Raw genomic sequence first — 21,266 nt, 5'->3', positions numbered from 1 at the left:
CAATTGAACTAGGGTTAAAAAAGTTTGGTCATAAAAGATTCATTTCATTTAGATAAACATATTTTACATGGGATCCCAAAAGAAATAGTGTTTAAAAGACAGTTTACAAAAATTCCAGGATATAAACATGTACTGGCCACTCTAAGGGCAAAACAGACATTTAGGCTTCTCCCATCCTGTACCACTCCTCGGCCGTGGCGGCCGATCAGCTGACTATGTACATTCAACCTCAAAGCTCTCTAACTCAGGCCTGGTCCACCTTGCCCTTGCCTTTACCTGCACCACGTAGCATCCATGAGCCAAGGCCCAGCAAGAAAACTATAATACATAACATAGACAATTTACGAATCACCAATCAGATATACAACAAGTCATACAACTAACATAAACAGTGATATCAATCTACAAGCCAACAATCAGTTATTCAGATAAAAAACTCATCACACTAAAAAAATTAGACAACAATAAACATATCACACCAAAGTCTAGGGTTGACGTCCTTAGGCCGCACCCTCTGATTATCCCACTTACTCCGGCTCGCTTAGGTCGAGCTCAGTGATTATATATTTAACCTTAGCTACCAGTGGCCGAGCCGTGCCCTGTGTGCAAATATTGATTCTGGCACTCTTAGGTCGTTTATCACATGTCCCCATGGCATAATACCATCTCATGATATTACATACAAATATAGGGAGCTCTTAGTCCCAACATATTCACATAACTGGGTCAAGTTTCTTACTTTTGATTCTGATAGCTTTGATTAGTGAAATCGACCTTCAAGCACGATCTCGTCCGAGCCCTAGCGTACACCTAGTCACAGCCACAAATTAGAACCATCACTAAACTTCCATTCCATAACCTAACCTCGGGATCAATCTCGAGCCCTCGGGAAGCCCTGATTCCACCAAACGGGGTGGTCGAATCAAACCTCGAGCCCCCGGGTAAAAAGCCTAAGAAAATACCCAAAAATCTGTATCTGGAGGCAGGGTAGCACTACAACGCCACAAGGTGGGCACTACAATGCTACAAACATAAGCAAAATCCCCCAGAAGACCCAAGCCTAGCGTTGTAGCGCCCTATAGCTAGCGCTACAACGCTACTTACAACACCTTCAGCACTCTGAGTTTCTCCTTCGAATTTCCTCGAGCCAAAACTCCCTAAAACCCCTCCAAACCTCAACCACACACCAAATTGAGCCTACCATCCTCTACATCTCATCACACATAGCCCAACAACATAAAACTTAGCCACATGCACCATCAAACAAAGAAAACAAGACTTGACCTCAAAATTCAGGAACTCATCAGAAAAATCCAGAATTAACCAAGTAAGTCAGATGATCAAGCTCAGAATTCCTTACCTTTAGTGGAGATTCCAATCCTAGGTTGTCCTTAGTATCCTTCCAGCCTTAAGCTCCTGAATTTTTCAAGCTTAAATCCCTTAACTTCCATCCAACACTCAAGTTCAGAAATCAATTCTAGCAAAGTTCAGAAAACTCATCAGAATCCTTTAAACCTTACCTCAATTAAGTAGTTAACTCATGCTAAATCTTTCAACTTCACCAAGGATCCTATCCCCATGCTCCAGCCTAAGCTTTCTCTGAATTACAGCTCCAAAAATCCTCAAGAGAGGGTGAAGGGAGAGGAAATCGAATGGAGAAGAAAGGGGGTGAGATAGATGTTCTGTTTTTTCTTCTTTCTTTCCTTTTGCTTCTTTCCTTTAACTTATAATTCATTCTACAGCTTGCACTAAGGCTAAAAATAGAACAACACCCATCCCTTTTTAAATCAAATGACCATTTTGCCCTCCCATTAAAACCTAAGCCTTTAATCATACCAAGGGCATTTTGGTCATTTACTCCAAATTCCCGCTAATTCCTCGAATGTCCCTAATAATTACTGCTTACATCCCAATACCTAACTAATCACCAATTATTTCCCTCAATATCAAATAGCCTCCAATATATTTCCCAAATTCCCAAAAATACCCGTAGGCTCCCCCGAGCCGAGTATAAATCCCCACCGTGAATTTTTCGCTAAACTGCTCACTAGGATCGCCTCGAGCCACAAGCTGCAAATATATCCACACAATAATGTGATCTCAACAATTTATCACAAATAATTACATTTATGCCCTCAACAGGCCAAAATTACGAATATGCCCTGTTAAATCTAATTAGGGCCTACATGCATACTAATACACATAATCATGTATCTCATATATCCAAATAATCATATAAGCATGCTTATCACATAATCATGCATTTAATCATTTAAATCACACATAATCCATTTATGCCCTCCCGGCACACTAACCAAGGCCCTTAAGCCCTATTAGTGATTTTGGGTCGTTACACAAATATTTTACAAGGCTCATAATACTCCTTACGCTATGCACCCAGGAACCACTAAGATGTATCAAGATCTCAAAATATACTTTTTGTGGGTAGGGATGAAGAAAGATGTAGCAGAGTACGTGGCACACAGTTTGACATGTCAACAAACTAAGGCGGAGCATCAGCGACCCACTGGGTTATTGCAGCTGCTAGCCTTTCCGCCCACATTCTCTAGAATTCACGATATATTCCATTCGTTAACCTTAAGGAAGTACGTGAACGACCCTAATCATGTGCTAAGTTATGATGAACTTAGCATAGATACTCAACTAAGATATGAGGAAAAACCAATCATAATTTTTTATCAGAAAGACAAAGTATTAAGAAACAAAACAATACCTTTGGTAATGGTGTAGTGGTGTAGCCACTGCATTGAAGAGGCGATCTGGGAGATGGAAGTCGAGATGCGGGAGCGGTATCCCCATCTGTTTTGATTTTCTTGGAAAAAACTTTTATAAATTGTAGGTATTGTAACATCCTGTGTTTTGAACACCCGTTAGTAGCCGGTTGGAGCAGTTGAAGAATTATGTGAAATAATATTTTGATAAATGATATTATATTAATTTGCGATGATTAGTAAATTTTATAGCCGCTGTAATAATCCGGTAATGGATCTAGCTTTATGCAAAGAAAGATTTGTCTCGGACCAAGGAACAAACCCTAATGGGAGAAAAATCTTAGATTAAATAAAATAGAAAATACTATGCCTTAAAAATATTTATTGTGTCTGAAAACTGGGACTTTATAGTCAAGCCAATAAGTTAAAGAATTGATTGAGGTTTGAATTCCCACCAACCGAGCTTAAGAATGAGAATTTCTTGCTCAGGCCATAAGGGCATTTTGGTCAATTTGATAAAATTACAAAAATTATGTGATATGTGACAAATTTATTTTTTGGGTCACATTTAATTTAATTATTTAGGCTTGGAGATATTTAAAAACTATAGGTTAAAAATTAAGGGAAATTTAGATCACAAAATTCACAAAGGGCCCTTGGATCCCTTAAATGTGAGGTAAAATAAGCAAGGGCATAAAAGTAATTTTCAAGAGTAGAGAGAGAGGAGTGGGCAGCAAGGTTAGGTCGTAGGGTTCTCAAGAGCTAGGATAGATACCCCAAAGATAATAGGAAGAGTCTTACCCATTCACAAGCTAAGGGTATAATCCTTGTATTTTTTTTCCTCAAAACAATTTTCCCTACCATTTTTCCCCAAAACCGAGGCACCCTTTTCCCCTTCCCCAAAAATAAAAGGCTCTCTCACTCCCTCTCATTTCGTTCCTCTTTCTCTCTCTCTCAAAGAGAGACTCCATTTAAGCTAGTGTTCAACCCTAAGCAAATCGAGTTCAAGGTAAGTGAAATCCTCTCTTGTGATTCATTCTTCTCCTTCTTATTCAAACCCGAAACCCTCGGGTTCCTTGTGCATTCATGTGATCAAAAATTCATGCTTGGACTTGTTCTTGTGTTCTAGGATTCAAGAGAAGACTTACTGGCCCGATCTCCAAGATAAGCACATTTGTGATCAAATAAAGCAAGGTAAGTTGTTTTTGTGAGCTTGCATGTTCTTGTCCCTCATTTAAGTTTCTTTCTACACTAATCATTTTCTTAAAATATGCATGTTGGAATTGGGGCTCTGTTTTGAGAGTTTAGAGCATGAAAGAAAGGTTTTGAAGGGCTAAGGAACATATCTACATGCTAGGGCTTCGAAAGGTAGAATCTATGGTTGACTTATTTATGTTTTGGTGGTGATTCTTGTAGATCTTATTGTATAGGGTGTTTCAATAGTTTTGGAGCTTATTTTATGCTTAAGTTTGAGATTTGTATGTGTTATGATGATTTGCATGCATGCATGTGGCTAGAGTTATGCTAAAAGTTCTTATTGATGTTAGGTTGTGTAAAAATGCATGCTGCCAAAATTTCGTGGTCTGGCTTCCAACGGGTAAAATCCCACTCTAATTCATCTTTCTGTGAAAAATATTTGTGTATTTTCATATTTCTTTGTGATTACTTGATGTTAGGCTATAGAAAATTATAAAAAGGTATTTTTAAACCCAAGTTATGAACGTTTTGGCATTTCGATGTAAATCTGGAAAATTTCTGTGCAGCATGCACTGCATAGATTTTTTTAACTTTTGAATGATTTTTACTATTAAAAAAGCTATTAAATTTGGTATGGTGTTAGTTTAAACATGAATAAGGGTCACTGTAAAATTTTAGTGAAAAATGTGCTAAGGTGTAAGAGAAGTGATTTTTCAAAGTTTGCCCAAGAATCTGGAAACAAAACTTCTGGGCAACGAGCACTACCCAGATTGCTTTAAACATTTTTATGAGTTTTATTACTCCAAAAATTATGATTTTTTTAAAAAAGCTAATATATACATGTATAAATATCCTTGTTAAATTTTAGAAAGAACTGAGCTACGGTGCAAGAGAAGTAAATTTTCAAACTTACCTTAAAATCTGGGAAAACTTTTGGGCAGCAGGCACTGCCCATATTTCTTTACAAATTTGAATGAGTTTTTCCATCCTAAAAATTTTGAAATTTTTAGGGGATTTAGTTACAATGTGTATAAGGACTTATGTAAAAAATTTAGAGAAAAATGTGTCATGGTTTAAGAGAAATTAATTTTCTAAATTTTCCCTAAAAACTGAAAGGTAGTAATTTCGAACCTTAACGAAAAATGATTTTTGGGAGGTTAGTTCTCTTAACATAAAACAAGTTTTGACGTAAGGTTTTGCCTAGTTCCCGTCCTTATGACACAGAACATGCGAATGATAGTTTAAGGGTTTTTTCCTGAAACTCAACTTAGGGAAAACGTTTAAAAAGGAGATTTTACCCCTTAAATTAAATGGTGGAATTAAAGTTTTGGAAATGAGAAGAAATAATCATTTGTAAAGATAACTAAGGATCTGGAGGATTAACCAATCCCAAATCTGGTTAAGTTAATTTAAAAGTTGATTTTTTACCATTTCTAAGTTAAGGGTCCAATTGCTCCTATTTTAAAAAAATAATGTAAAAAGAGATCCCAGGTTATGGATAAAAATGGTAAGATTGGGAGTTGGGTTTTTGTAGGAACTGTAAGAGAATTGGATAACATTGACATATATTATTTGTAAAAGGTCAAAAAGTGGTATTTTGGTAAATGATAGAAAACGGTAAACTTTCGTGAGAGGACGACAAGTTGGTATTTTTCTAAGATAGGAGTTGAGTAGAACTCCTTTTTCCAAAAAACAAATATGAGTTATCCTATAAGAGAGTTCTCTAGTTAATTAATATTAAGATGCATGACATGGAGAGTGTGTTGCGGTGAGGCCGATTTTCTCATGTTACTGTAAAGAATGAAACAAAATCTGGCTATATACATGGTAAGTTGTATAAGAGGCTATAGTGTAGAGTCTCTAAGAGAACGTTATTGTGTGTAGACATCAAAGAATATTAACTATAAGAGCATGCCATAGTTTAATTTGAGTACACTGTATTAATTATAGTCATCACGAAAAAGGAAAACGAATAGCGGTGTTAAAGATCCAACTGAGAGCTATGGACTCCAAGTGAGTTAGCCTTTCTCTTTCTTGGATACAACATGAATATACTAGTCTGTGCTTGTAGTAATAGATTTCACTAGTTTTGTTTGGGTCATTAAGACCAGGGTATGCTTAATGCCTACTCTTGCAATGCTTTGGCATTCTGCGGCTAAATGCTAAGTAGGTTTTGTTTGGAGACAGAACCCTAAGAAAAATATTCCGGGTTGGAGCCAGGACATGTTAAGTATATTGTCTGGGTTAGAGCCAAGACATGGTAAGTATATAGTCTGGGACGAAACAGGGATAGTGGAAATATAGTTTGGGTTGGAGCCAGAGCAATGGTAATATGGTCCGGGTTGGAGCCAGGACATGGTAAAAATATAGTCTGGGTTGGAGCCAGGACAATGGTAATATAGTCTGGGTTGGTGCCAGGACATAAATGTTGGAACCGGGTTTAGGCCCAGATCCCTTGCTTTTGATTCATTGATTAGTTATGATATGTGTTATATATCTTGAATGTTTTGAGATTTTCTGAGTGCAGGTTGTCATAATATGTGTAACGTTGTTTGTTAGGTACCATTAAAGTATTTGATTCTATTTTGGATATTGTTTGAGAATTGTATGATAGCGTTGGGATTTATCCAATACCCTAATGATCGGTAGTGATAACTACCTTAGGGAAACCTGTTACTAGGTTTAGTATATTTGTGTGCAAGGCTATTCTTACTAAGAGTTTTTGCTTACCTTGTTGTTTCATGTTGTAGGTAAGTGCAAAAGAAAAGTGGAGTAGTGAGCGCCAGAGTCTGCTTGTTGATATGTACATGTGGTTCTACCTAGGGAGGTTTTTGATGGAAGAAAATTTTGAAAAGGAACACTGGGAGCTTGTTATTTCTTTTATGACATTTGTTTTTCTTTAACTCTTTAAAAGAGTATTTGTAATTTCATTTGCTAAACTAAAAGTGTGAGCACATGATCTTTTAAAAGTTTTTTTTTATATGGATTTTCAGTACAATGAGTTAAAAGTAAAAAGTTTTAAATTTCGACATGATTTGGTCTTTTTTGTTATGAGGGTTGTTATAGATCAAACATAGGCATTTTTTCTCAAGACATCAAACAACGATCCATGACCATAAATGAGAATCAAATCAACATCAAATCATCAAAAGTGTACAGAATCCCATTACCTCCTTAGTAGTGTTCAAGAACACAAAGTGAATCAATCCTTAGGCAACTAGGGATTTCCATATACACCACCAAAGAATAGAGAAACAATATTCTTAGAATTGAGAAGAAGGAACCTAATCTTAGAGGATAAAAAACCAAAACCAAAATCAAGAGAAGAACACATACCTAGAGATTTTGAAACCCCTTCCTCTTCTCATCCTTTCTCTCTTTTTCCTCTCTTTTTTTCCTTCTCTTTCTCGTGCTCTCCTCTCTCTCTTTCTCATGCTTTCCTTTCTCTCTCTTTCTCTCAATGTTTTGGCAGCCACCAAATGGGTCTCTAATGCTCTCATTTTCTTCTATTTATAATATCCTAGTGGCCTAGCCCTAAGAAAAGAAACCAAGTGTGAAAGCTCCAATCATCTCCCTCCAAATAAGCCTAATTCCACCATTTCCTCTTTTCTTCCTCACTTAAGCCCTATCCAAATGTGAACATAATCCAATAGATGAGCCTTGTCATCTTATCCCAAAAGATGACAGCTAACATTCTTTTCCCTTTTTAATTTCTTAACTTAAAAATAAAACAAATATTCACACACACACACACATACAAATTCGGCACACACACATTTAATAAAAAAATGCAACCTATTCTAATCACATAATTTGTCACACCTAATAAATTGTAACACTAATAATTTAACAAACATTACAAAATAAATCAATAAATCCTAATTCACACAAAACAATAATTCAAATATTTTCTAAAAATCAAACAATTCAACGAAAAGATAACAATTAAATAAAAAAATAAAAAAATTGGATCACTACAGATATGGGGTAGTTTCTTTCTAGGTTAAGCATTATTTCAAAACCCTATACATGATTTCTTGATTTTAATGATATTATTATTCTACTTATTCCTTGATATTGAATTGTTTATATTCTTTCATGCTTAATGCAGAGCAGCAATTTTTATTTTTATTTTTTTGATTTGTGTTCTTTATTTTATTATAAATTGTTAAGTCTTAGAAATTTATTTTTAATTGTGTGAAGTGCTTCGTAGAAATTATGTCAATTTAAAATTTTTAATTGCTTTATTTAATTATTTTATTTGTGAATTCTCGAGGGTGGGTTGTGTGCACCAAGGTGCATGGTTAATACAGATGCACTTGTACACTTGTGTGTGTGCATTTCCATGCATAGTTACCTTTATTATCCATTTATTTATTTTATTAGTTAAGAAAAAGGAAAAAAAATGAGATAAATAAAGAGAATGTTCGAGAATACTTGTGTTCACAATAGTGAGAAATTAGAAACAAATGGTAAGAAGAGAGTTGCTTTTTTTTTTTTGAGTTCCCGTAACTTTGGACCCACCCTCAATAAAACAATCATAACTTGCACAAACTCAGTACTGTTAGAAAGCCAATTAAATTATCTACAACTTTTTAAAAATAGTATTATCCAAAATCATGGTGTAGTTGGATCGGAAATGGGTATCAAGTTATAGGATATTTGGGTTACGAAAAACCCACTTCGAATTTTCACTTTTTTTCCCTTAACCTAGCTATCACTTATAAATAGGTCCTTATGCCTCTTCCTATCAGCTTTGAAACCCTAGCCGTCCATCTAGAGAGAAGAAGGAGAAAATAAGAGAAAAGTGAAGAAAAAAAGAATGAAGAGAAAAATGAATAGGGTTTTTAAAAAATCCTTAGGTATGTGATCTTGTATTAGGGCTTTGAATCCTATAAGATATCATCTTCTTCTTGATTGTTAGAGCATTGCTCTTTTCTTTGTTGTGGGTTTCGAAAATCCCTACATGTCCAAGGGGATTGATCATATTTTTGTGTTTTTGATTCACTACCAAGGAGGTAATGGAGAATCCCAACCCTTTTGTTGTTTTGATGTTCTCATATTCTTGTTTATGTCATTGGATTATTGTTTGTTGTTTTGATGTTGTCATATTCTTGCTTATGGCTTTGGATTATTGTTTGTTGATTTGAGAAAGCATGTTTATGATGTATGATGATTTGATCATTGTAGTTTTGATGGATATATGTTCTAGTGTATGTTGTTGCAATATTGGTACGATAAATACATGTACGGTTATGAGATCTTGAGTAGAAACATGATTTGGTTTTTAATTAAATTATGGAAACAAGAATATTTTGATGCATGTTTTGGCATAGGGTATGTTTTACGGTTTCATATGTTTCTTTGAATTTTGATGAGAACGCTTATTGATTTGGAGTATGTTATGTAAATTTGGAATATGAGAAATATGATGTTTATATTGTATATTTATCATTAAGAAGCATGTCAGGGTATGTGTTTGGGGTATGATAATAAGCTATGTGGAAATTGTGAGTCATGGAGTTGGTACATAGAGTTTCAGCTATGGCATATTAGGTTTAAGATTCCTTGGTTTTATTTAATTATGAGCATGAAAGATTTGTTTTAATACTATTTTAATATGGAGCATATTAGGATTGCCTTTGATATCATGATTCTAATGATTTATGCAAGAATATGCAAAGATGATGATAGAATGCATATTAGGGTTGTATTGGTGTTTGTGTATTCTTTGTACTTTCTTTTAAACTATTGATTATGAGCATGTCATGTAGAGTCCAAGAACTTTACTTAGCTAGTTAGATAGTAGTAATAATAGTAATAGCTAGTAATAGTTGTAGTATTTTTATGACTGTGGATTTTGGTTCGAGCCGGGACATAGTTGGACACTCATAGCAACACTTGTAGATTTTATAAGTTTAACCTATAGTTTAAGAATATTAAGTATAACCTAAGGTTTGATTAATATGACTGATTATGGAGATGATATTTATCATATTATAAGGTTCAGATAGACCCAATAAGATATTAACACTTGTCATGTGTATGATTAATAAGGAATTAAGTATTTTTGAGGAATAAGTATATTAAGAGTAATATTTGAACATCCTAGGGTCTGCTAGCAGCTTTGAAATCGTTAAAGGACTTAGTCAAGGTTGTTTACTCAATTCAAATTAGGCTGAAAAAGTGTAATTATTTGTATAATATTTCAGCATATGCCGATATATCCCAGCTTTAGGGGGCCGATATATCGCCATACGGGGATACGAAAAAACACGTCGCTTCGTACGACCACCTCAACGAGCCTTGGGAGCATCAGTACAGGTGATATATCACCTAACATGGGTGATATAATGGCTGTGGTGCATGGTTTTCAAACGATTTTGAAACCGAGCTCATTTTAATTCTTAACCTCTTGATAAGTCCAGAATCTTTCTAACCGAGTCTTTAGCCTCTGCTGAACGATTATTCAAATATTTTTCAATTAAAAAGCCATTATTTTATTCAAGTTAAATGAAGATCTTTTCATTCTTGAACTCTATAAATAGGACCTAGTACCCAGCCATTTCTTCATTCATCAAGCTAAGTTCAGAGCCTACAAGCTGCTAGGATTACTTTAGAGTATTAAAAACTTTTGTTGGGGTTATAAGGTTAATCATTATAAGCTTAATAAACACTTGGGAAGTAAGGTTTATAGTATATTTCAATTCGAGGTGTAGTTTGGTCATAGAAGCATTCAAGGTATTCCTAATCCTAGTTCCTTTTTGTATTGTTCTTATAGTTTTTCTACTCAAATCCTAACTCGTATTCTCTATTCTTGGTTAGGCATCTATGACCTTGAACGTAAGATTCTTGTTGGTAAGTATCATTTTGATGGTGTAGTTATTCTTTTCATCTCTATTCCTTTGTATACTCACCTCTCTATTATGGTTTTTAGGAGTGTTCCAAAGTCTCAATCTTGTTCTCACATCCCGGTATTTTAATAAGGAAAATAGGGTAGATTTGTATGCTTTTATGTTGTTGATATATGTTTATGTTATAGATATGTTTTTAGTTGTTTTAGTATATGAATTGTTTAGATAACAATCACATAATTTGTTTAGATAACAAATAAATAACTTGTTTAGATAACAAGTCCCAATAGTAGATTCCTTGGGCAAATGATTGTTTAGATAACAACCCCATCAATTTATATGACTTGTTTAGATAACTAGCCCCGTAAATTTATGGGCATATGATTGCTTAGCTAGCAAGTCCCAAGAAGTATGATGGCCATTATAATAGATGTTGTATTTATATAGTTATATGATTATAGTGTATAGTTTATAGTTTATCGTTTATGTGTATGTACATGTTTCATGCTTGTAGTAGATTTTCCTTGCTGGGCGTTAGGCTCATTCCTTTATGTTTTATATGTGCAGGAAAATAGTTATGGCGGTGGGAAGGTTCTTGGCAGCTTGGGGATGTATATTGAGGTAGGATGGAATCGGTGGATTGCGCGTTCGATTAGAGGATGAAGATTTTTTTTGTCTTTTAGTTCTGATTTCTATGTATTATTTTTCCGCACTTAATTATGTAACCAATTTATTTAAGCTATGTTTTGTTTTATTTTCAAAACAATGGGATCTCATATCTTAAGTGAGATTTTTATCTATTTAAACCTTTACTTTATAGTTTTAAATAAAGTTATGGTGTTTTCATATGTACGTTTCCTTAAGATTAGCATGGTAGTTATTAATGGTCCAAGGTCTAGAATAGTTGGGTCGTTACATGTCAAGTTTGTATTCTTTTATGAATTATTCCATATAGAAATTTGACATTGGGTATTTTATGTGGTATAAAATAGCTTAATTTTGGTGTTGTTAAATCCATGAAGGTATACAAGCATACTAGATTAATTTGTTAAAATGGTTTAGTCGAAACATTGCGAGTTATGAATATATATTTCTTTATGAAATTTTATTTAGTATTATGGAAGATTTTTTTTTTTTTTAAAGGGATAGTAAAAATATGTTTTGAAAACTCATGCCATAAGATTATTGTGATGACATGCTTGCTGATTTTTATTTAAATTCATGAAAAAATATCTTTAAATTAAAAGATATCAAATATATGTCTTAATATTTACATATGATAAATGTGATTTTTCTATACTTTAATCAATGCTTTTCTCATATATATATTTATGACGTTTTTTATTTACAAATTATTAAGTAATTTTTTTTTTAAAAGGTGACCAAAGAATTTATTTAATAAATGGCAATGTAGTTGGACTTTTCCTGCTTTTATATATTTATGACATAAATGTAAAATTTTGTGATCTAGAAATGTTATTTTAAAAAAAAAAATTAATATGTCACATTTTAATATTGATTTTATTTGCCAAGATAAAAAGAATTTTTGTAAAATAAATTAATCATGCCAAATTGACTATTGTATAAGTAACTAAAAAATTGTTTGTCACATTCTTTTAATTTTTATTAAATAATAAATGAAATTGTTATGTTATACAATTAAAGCTAAATAATTATTTTAGTGAATTAAAATTTTGAAATAAAATTTATGAACGACAAATGTATGAATTAAATGAATAAAATATTAATAATGAAATTGACAATTGATTTTTTGCTTGCTGAATTTTTGTGAAGTTGACAAGAAAATAAGAGTAAATATTACCAACTTCAACACAAGTTTTAAGAACCATGCCACGCATGCATGTTACATGAAAGCTAAGTTTTACGTTCAAATATAAGCCATTTAATTAAGTGTATGATTCTTGGTTTGAAAACATTAAAGATTCACTAGTAGAATTGAAGTTATTCCTTTATGATTCTATGTGAAATTATTGAATGTTTGTACTGTGGTGTTTCTTGTATGTTGGGCATGTGTAATCTTACATGATTTTAAGATGAGCGTTTGATTGTGATTTTAGGCTCGTTGTGAAGTACCGCATACCTTATTTTTCTTGGACTTGAGGTAAGGGAGTTAGTTAGAATTTTCAATCAATTATGTATGAAAGATATGAGCTATTATGTTGCAAAGTTAGTGTTATGGAGTGTTGGGGTTTTATGCCCCCAATTTCTTTGTAATCTCATTTTATTATCAATAAAAGAATAGAAATCATTTTTTTGACTTGGTCAATCACTTTGCTCACATGTTTTATTTTCATGATTATTTGTTTAATATAAACTTCTATTAAATCCCGAGTATATTGCTAATCGTATTTATAGTGACATTATCATACTAGAATATAAATATGACTATATGTTCAAAATAAGTTAGTCCTAAGATTAGTCAGTGCACAGGATTTACATTGACTTGCCAATCTACGATATGATCTACTTACACATTATAGTGTTATGTTCTTTACAAGACATTAGCAAAGTAGATAAGATCAGATGTATTTGTTACATCGGACATGACCGATATTGACAATTGATAAGATAAGTAAACATACTGTTATTATCTATTCTAGTCATATCTTATAGTTGACCATAGGTCAATTCAATCTCAATTCTGAGTGGTTAGTATTCTAACTAAGTGTATTATTTGAGTTCTTTGACTTGTTTGTTACCAGCTTACCCTACGGACTAGCCCATACTTACATCTTGGGAACTCGGTAGTATAATTGAGTGGGAGTGTTAATCATAGATATGAACATCTATAGCTTCTGATGAAGAAGTGAAACGATGGTTTCCTTTTAGTTTGGTTCAAGGTGTTAAATGATAGAGATCTCATTTCAGTAATTAAATTAGTTTACTAAAATATCATTTACAAGGAACTAAGTGTTTTAAGGATTAAATACAATGAGGGGTAAAATGGTATTTTAGTCCTATATCATTGTAGACCATCTATATAGGATTGAGTGACAATTGTGGTTGTAACAATGGATAATTAATAGCATATCTATATTTGTTATAGAGCGTTCTATGAATTCAAGAGTGAAATTCCGAGTCTATAGTGGAGTCACGATGAATTAATAAATTAGTAAATTTATTTGTTAGATTTATGATAACTTATTGAAGCTTGATTTCATAGGCCTATGGTCCCCATTGTACCTTGGATAAAAAATCATCTAGATAGTCTCAATTAATTGATTTAATTATCAAAGTTGACCAGATCAATTTTTGATAGTTTCATAGAGTTATGTAATTTTGAGAAGAAAAGAGAAATTAGGGCATATTTATTAATTAAGATAAATTGGTATCTAAATTAATAAATAAGTTTAAATCAAGGTTCAAATTATAAATAATTAATTTGATAAAAGATTTAAATAACTATTAAATCAACAGAAAATAATACAGGCCTTGATTTTAAGTCCAATGGGCTTATAATCAAATGGAAAATTTCACAGGCCTAAAACCCATGATAATTTCGACCTATGGCTTCAAATTCGCTATTATTTTATTGATTTTTTAATTAAATTAAATGTCCTAATTGATTCTATAAAAGAAGTGCTTAGAGAGAAGATGACAAATAAGTTTAATCACTGGTTTTCTGATAGTTTTAGATTCTCTCTAAACACAAGTCCTTTTCTAAGCGTCTTTGTTATTTTCTCTTCTTCTCTCTGTATCTATCTCATGTGTTGAGAATTGCCCACTCTAGTCTATGTGATTCTAAGGATACATTGGAAGACTGGGAAAAAATTAGAAGAACAGTTCAATTTCTTGATAATACTCTGCCAAAGAAAGGATACAAGAGTTAGAGAAACTGAAGGAAGGACTCTTTCATTCCGCTACGTATACTGTAAGTATTATTTTCTTTGTTTCTCTTTGAATTCAAGTTTATAAATATGTTCTAGGTTATCTCATATTAATTTTTTTAATATTAGATCTACATGAAAATAAATCAAGATCCTGTATAAGTTTTTTGCTAACAAGTATAAGTATGGTAAGCTAAAGTGTTATGAAAAGTATGAATTACTATGTTATGTTATGGATTGTTGTATGTTTGTTTGTATGATGTATGAAAAAGAAGTAGGTTGTTAACGTGTTGAATGCGACATAACAAATGAGTTACTAAGGATATGACGTAACTCATAAGGCATACGCGTCGAGGTTATTCGAGGACCAGAGTTCTTGTTTACCTCATAGAGGAGGTCTTAACGATTTATGCTTTTACTAGTTACCTCACGATGTGACATTGACAATAGGGGTGCCATGCTCACATGAAGTATGAAGTATGATTATGATTATGAATATGGTACGATCTGACATGGACAATAGGGGTGCCATGATCAGATGAAGTATAAAGTATGATTACGATAATGAAGATGATACGATATGATTATGAATATGATACAATATGATTATGAATTGAATATGATATGATTATGGTATGATATGCAATGAGTTTTACGATAAGAATATGTTCTTCTTGTGTTTCCTTGAATATTGTTGTATTTGTTTGTACTTCCTTTTTGGGCTTTTAGCTCACCTTATTACTTTCCCCCTTTCAGGTAGGCAGTAAAGTTTCTCCTTGGCATGCACAGTGATGTGGGAAGTTTTGAAGTCTAGTCATGTATGACGCGAGGTGTCCTATGAGCGATTAATAATCAAGATGAGCGCCATGAATAATTAGGAACTTATGTTATGGTTTATTTTTTTAATTACGTCACCAGGACTTATTATTTTACTTTATTTTCAAAGACTGCATAAGGACACAACATTTTTATATCAAACTATTGGGTCAAAATTGCATGTTTTATCAAGGCCCCACTAAGCCTTTTCTCATAAATGGCTTTTTTCTAATAAATATGAGTTGAATGAAATTTTTATAAAGTAGTATATTAGGGTGTTCTTATAAATGGTATTAGAGACAGGTTGTTCATGTTTCCAAGGACCATTCACATACATGCTAGAGACTGGAAAATCTCACCTCATAGTGTCGTAATTATTTTCTTTAATTGTTATTTGTATTTTTTTCTTTTAATAGGTGGCCACTAATTAGGATTTTGCATTATTCTACTATCATCTTAGGGTTTTGTTTCACCTAATTGCTTAGAACTCTAGGTTTTTGTGATAATTTGCAATTTAGGGTAATGTCAAAGGTGTTTGTAATTGTGATGAAGAATATAACCTAGGTTAAATGAATCACACGCTTGTTGGATTTGTTGCTTAGATTAACTCATCTCCATAGAAATTAATGCTTCTCCTAGATTAATTCTAAGGTGCTTTTCCATCAGGTTGTTTAGTAAAAGGAATTTATTAAGGACGCTTCGCTTTAATAAAGTACATGAGGGAGATTTGGGGTAATGAGTGCTTATGTGTTATCTGCGAGGTCAATAGTTTTATTGGAATTGGGAATAATGATAATCATTTTTAATCTTCAATGATTGTTGAAGGTGGAAAATTTATTCTTAATTGATTCTTAAAATTATTGTTATCAGTTCAATTGCTTACTTCGTTATTTTATTGTTTTATGTCGCTTTTCATTTTTAAATGTTAAGATACCCTCTTTTTCATTATTGTTTCTAATTTTGAATATTAAATTAAATAATATTTCTCGTGGGTTCGACTTTTGTTTGCCATTATACTAAAGTAGTTGGAAAATTACAAAATAAAATATAATTATATTTTGTACGACTAACGACATGACCAAGTTTTTGGCACAGTTGCTGGGGACTATTGTAACCCTTTTTATTATTCAAATTAATTTACTATTTACTAACTAGTTCGTTACCTTGGCAATTTTTAGGTGTATATGTTTGGCAATGATAGTGAAGACCGACTACAAGTAATAAAGAAATATCTTGAGATGTCATCCTTTCGTTCATCTAGGACTATCATCGATAATCCACTCTTTGAACGTCTTGCATAAATAGTTGATTGTATTAATTGCAATTACCAGGTGACGACAATTCTGATTCTGACGATTAAGTTAAGTCTTGCACAACACTGGATCTTGATCACTAACCATTATGCATTCGGTATCCAACCTTGGACGTCAACTTTGAATTGAAGTCGAGACTTATTCATTTACTTCCATCTTTTCATGGATTGGAAGGAGAGGATCCAAATAAGCATCTTATAGAGTTTCATATTGTCTGTTCTAGTATAAAACTAGCAGTGCAAACAAAAGAGAAAATCAAACTGAAGGCCTTTCCATTCTCTTTGAAAAATGGTGCTAAGGAATGAATCTATTATCTTCCTCCCGGAACCTTGAGCACATGGAATGAGATGAAGACTCTGTTCTTGGAGCGCTTCTTTCCAGCATCTAAGGTTGGAAATATAAGGCAAAAAATCTATGGCATTCAACAAGGGACTGGAGAGTCATTGTATGTGTTTTAGGAGCGTTTGAAGAGATTATGTGCTAGCTGCGCTCACCATCAAATAAGTGAGCAACTCTTAATCCAATATATTCATGAAGAACTTTTACCATTGGATAGGCGTATAATTTATGCACCAAGTGGGGGAGCTCTGGATAAGACTCTTGTGGAAATCAGGAGCTTGATTTCTAATATGGCTTCTAATTCCCAACAATTTGTTGTTCGTTAAGAAGTACCAGTAAAAGGGGTTAATGAGGTGAATTCTCATATAGAGTCGTTGCTCGCTCAGTTGACTACTATGGTGCAATAGATGGAAAAAGGTCAACAAGTTAGACCTTGTGGTATTTATCAAGGGGCGGGGCATCCTACTAATGTATGTCCCACTCTTCAAGAAGATGTCAATGAGCAGGTGAATGCTATGGGGGGATTCCCAGGACAGCCAAAGGCAAAAGTATGACCCTTATGCTATCACTTATAATGAGGGGTGGAAGGATCATCCTAATTTTTGATATGGTAATCAACAACAAGCTGCACCTACAAAACCATCAGGATTCAATTTTCAACAAAGGCTTCAACAATCTTATGCACCTCGTCCTCAACAACCATCTACAAGAGTCCCACAAGATCAGGAACCATCTCTTACACATATGTAAAAAACTTTAGTGTCTTCTAATATTCAGATGCAACAAAATAATGTACAATTCAAGCAACTAACTCAAGTTATTCTCCTGAGTACTCAAGCATTTCTCAAGAATTTGGAGAACACCATGGGTCAAATTGCTATATAATTGAGCCAAAGTGAGCCGCAAAACTTTGGGAAGTTACTGTTGGATTTTATGCCCTTATAAAACCAAGTCGGACATGTAGCACGATTTCATATTGTCAATAAAAGTAGTAGAAATCACTTAGTTTTACCACCGTGTTGCTTGCTTGTTTTATTAAATGATTATTGAAATAATACAAACATTTATCAAATCCTGAACATATGGTGTAACGCCCTACTACCTTAGAGCCGTTACTAAGTGGGTTTAAAATGTGCAATCAACTCACTAAACGAGGATTTTAGAACAAAAGTGTGATTAAATAGAAGTCTAGGCTGTAATCTTTAAAAAGTACTCTATTTCATTAAAAGTTCAAGAGTGTAACATTCGGGATCCCAGAACTCGGTTTATAAAATATTTACAACTCAAAACAAGTTTATAAGTAATTAACCATCAAAACTAGGGTTTGTACAGCCATTTCTCAAAAATATCCCCAACCAAGGCAGTCGGGCAGGCCAAACATGTACGCGCCGCTCCCACGCTCTCCGTACTCATGGCTGGTTGACTTTCTCTTTGCCCTTACCTGCAACACAGAGAACCTGTGAGCCGAAGCCCAGCAAGAAAACTCATACGGCACATAACAAATGCATATCATACAATCACTATAGCAGATAACTCATATTTAATCAGACAGTCCATAAGATTTAAACACATACACGGCCTTGCCGTCCCAGACGCATTACCAAAGCCTGGGATCTCGGTCTACACCGTAAGGATATCCCATGTATCCATTGGGGTCTCACCCTAACCACGAGCACTCCATGTGCTAGGTGGTATTCTCGTCCCCACTGCCATTCTCGGCCTTCGCCGTTCTCGGCCCCTCGCCGTTCTCGGCCCCTCGCCGTTCTCGGCCCCTCGCCGTTCTCGGCCCCTTTGCCGTTCACCCTGCTATTACCACGTTTAGCATTCTCAAATAACAATCAAATATATAATCATTCATTTAATGCTACATCCTAGCAATAATACAATCTAGGGCCGCGCCCTGCAACAAAACTATGGGCCCAAGCCCTGCTCTACGGGTGCTACAGTTTTCTTACCTGTATCCCGAGCTTTCCGATGCACCAAGGTCGTGAGCACGATCCTCTAACCCGAGCCTCTCCAAAGACCTAGTCATAACACATATAAAACACCCTTTATGGCTAACCAATCTAAAACCACTTCTCGGGGCCAATCACACACTCTCGGAATCCCCAAATTCCTAAAACAATACATCGGAAACATCCCTCGAACCCCCGGAGCAAAAGCTCAAAATTGCAAAATTCCATGTTCTGAAAATGGCCTAGGGCCGCGGCGCTGCCCTAGAGGGCCGCGCCGCCTAGCAAGTCAGAGAGACTTCACCTGTCCTGAAGCACCCTCGCGCCGCGGCACCCAAGAACAGAGCCGCGGTGCTCCTTCGCGAACCCAGAAATCTGGGTTTTTCCTCTGCGTTTTCCCCGAGCCAAAACACTCCCAATTCAGTCCCAACACATACCCAAACCCCAAAATCAGTTTAAGACCCCAAACAAACCATTTAACAAACTATAAACCTCAACAACAAGCTCAATTACTCACTTACACTCAAAATCCTCACTTGAGTTTAAGATTTCAGAAATTTAACATTAGCTCTCCAAACTCAAACCAGAATTTGAGTAGGATGTAAATCAGACCTCCAAATTCCTAAACCTTATTAGATATGAAAATTCAAACATATTTAAAATCCTTACCTCAATCAAGAGTTCAACTTTGAGCTGCTCTTTCCAATCAAGTCCCAAGCTTAAACCACAACCTCCTGCTGAACCTAACCTCAATTTATCCCAAAAGTTCCAAGCAAAGCACATAACTCAGTTTCAATTCCATGATACTCTTAGCTAAATCCCACAACACATACACATAATTTTTCTTACCTCAATTCACTGAGTAATCCTCCAAGTTCCCTTAGCTTAAGTTCTCTTCTTGATCCCAAGATGTTTGCCCTTAGTTTTCCCTTTCCTCCTCTAGGTTTCCTTTCAATTTCAGCAAGAACAAGATAATGCCTAAGTGTAAAACGTGGATGACTCTTTTCCCTCAGCTGAAAGTTCTTTACCTTTCCAAATTACTATTTTATCCTCCCATAATTATCCTCTCCTAACTAAACCTCAAGGGCACTCTTGTCCTTTCCCCTATATCACAATTCTACCACTTCATCCACCTAAACTTGTTACTCCCAGCAGTGACTAATGGTTACCCAGGCTACTCAATCACCAATAACCATTAACCACAAATCCTCAACTCAACTCACAAAATTCCCCAAAGTACCCCTAGGCTCCTCCCGAGCCGGGTATAAAATCCCGTTGTGACTTTTGAGTTATCTAGCTCTCTAGGACCGTCTCGGCACGTGCATCGCATTAATATCACCACACCCACGTGGTACAAACCACATAATACAGTTATCACATTTATGCCCTCAACGGGCTAAAATTACCAATTTACCCCTATCATGCAAACAGGGCCCACATGCATATTTATACCACCTAAACATGCATTCTAATCACATATTCATTTAAATTCATATATTATCATATTAATTCACTTATTTCCCTCCAGGCACGCTAATCAAGGTCCTAAACCTTATTAGCAACTTGGGGTGTTACAATTATCCCCTCCTTACAAGAATTTTTTCTTCGAAATTACCTGAACAACTCGGGATGCCTCTCCCGCATATCGGACTCAAGCTCCCACATCGCCTCTTCAACCTTGCTGTTCCTCCACAACACTTTAACCAAGGCGATGGTCTTGCTCTGCAAGACTTTGTCCTTCCTATCAAGGATCTGAATAGGCTTCTCCTCGTATGATAAATCCTGATCCAACTCCAAGTTCTCATAGCTCAACACATGAGTAGTATCTGATACATATTTTCGAAGCATGGACACATGAAACACGTCATGAACCCCTGATAGAGCTGGAGGCATTGCTAACCTATAAGCCAGCTCACCAACTCGTTCCAGAACCTCAAAGGAGCCAACAAACCTGGGACTCAGCTTGCCCCGAACACCGAATCGTTTCACTCCTCTCAGGGGCGAAACCCTAAGGAACACATGTTCGCCGACCTGAAACTCCACTTTCCTGCGTCTCAAATCTGAGTAACTCTTCTGAAGACTCTGGGAGGCGAGCATACGAGCTCTAATTTTCTCAATTGCTTCATTGGTCCTCTGAACCATCTCAGGACCAAAATATCTTCTCTCACCGGTCTCATCCCAATGTATCGGTGACCTGCACTTCCTTCCATACAAC

Source organism: Humulus lupulus, chromosome 1 (genome assembly GCF_963169125.1).
Source record: "Humulus lupulus chromosome 1, drHumLupu1.1, whole genome shotgun sequence".
In the NCBI taxonomy this organism is placed as follows: domain Eukaryota; kingdom Viridiplantae; phylum Streptophyta; class Magnoliopsida; order Rosales; family Cannabaceae; genus Humulus; species Humulus lupulus.
The sequence above is the reverse complement of the archived record's forward strand: the minus strand, read 5'-3'. Positions refer to the sequence as shown.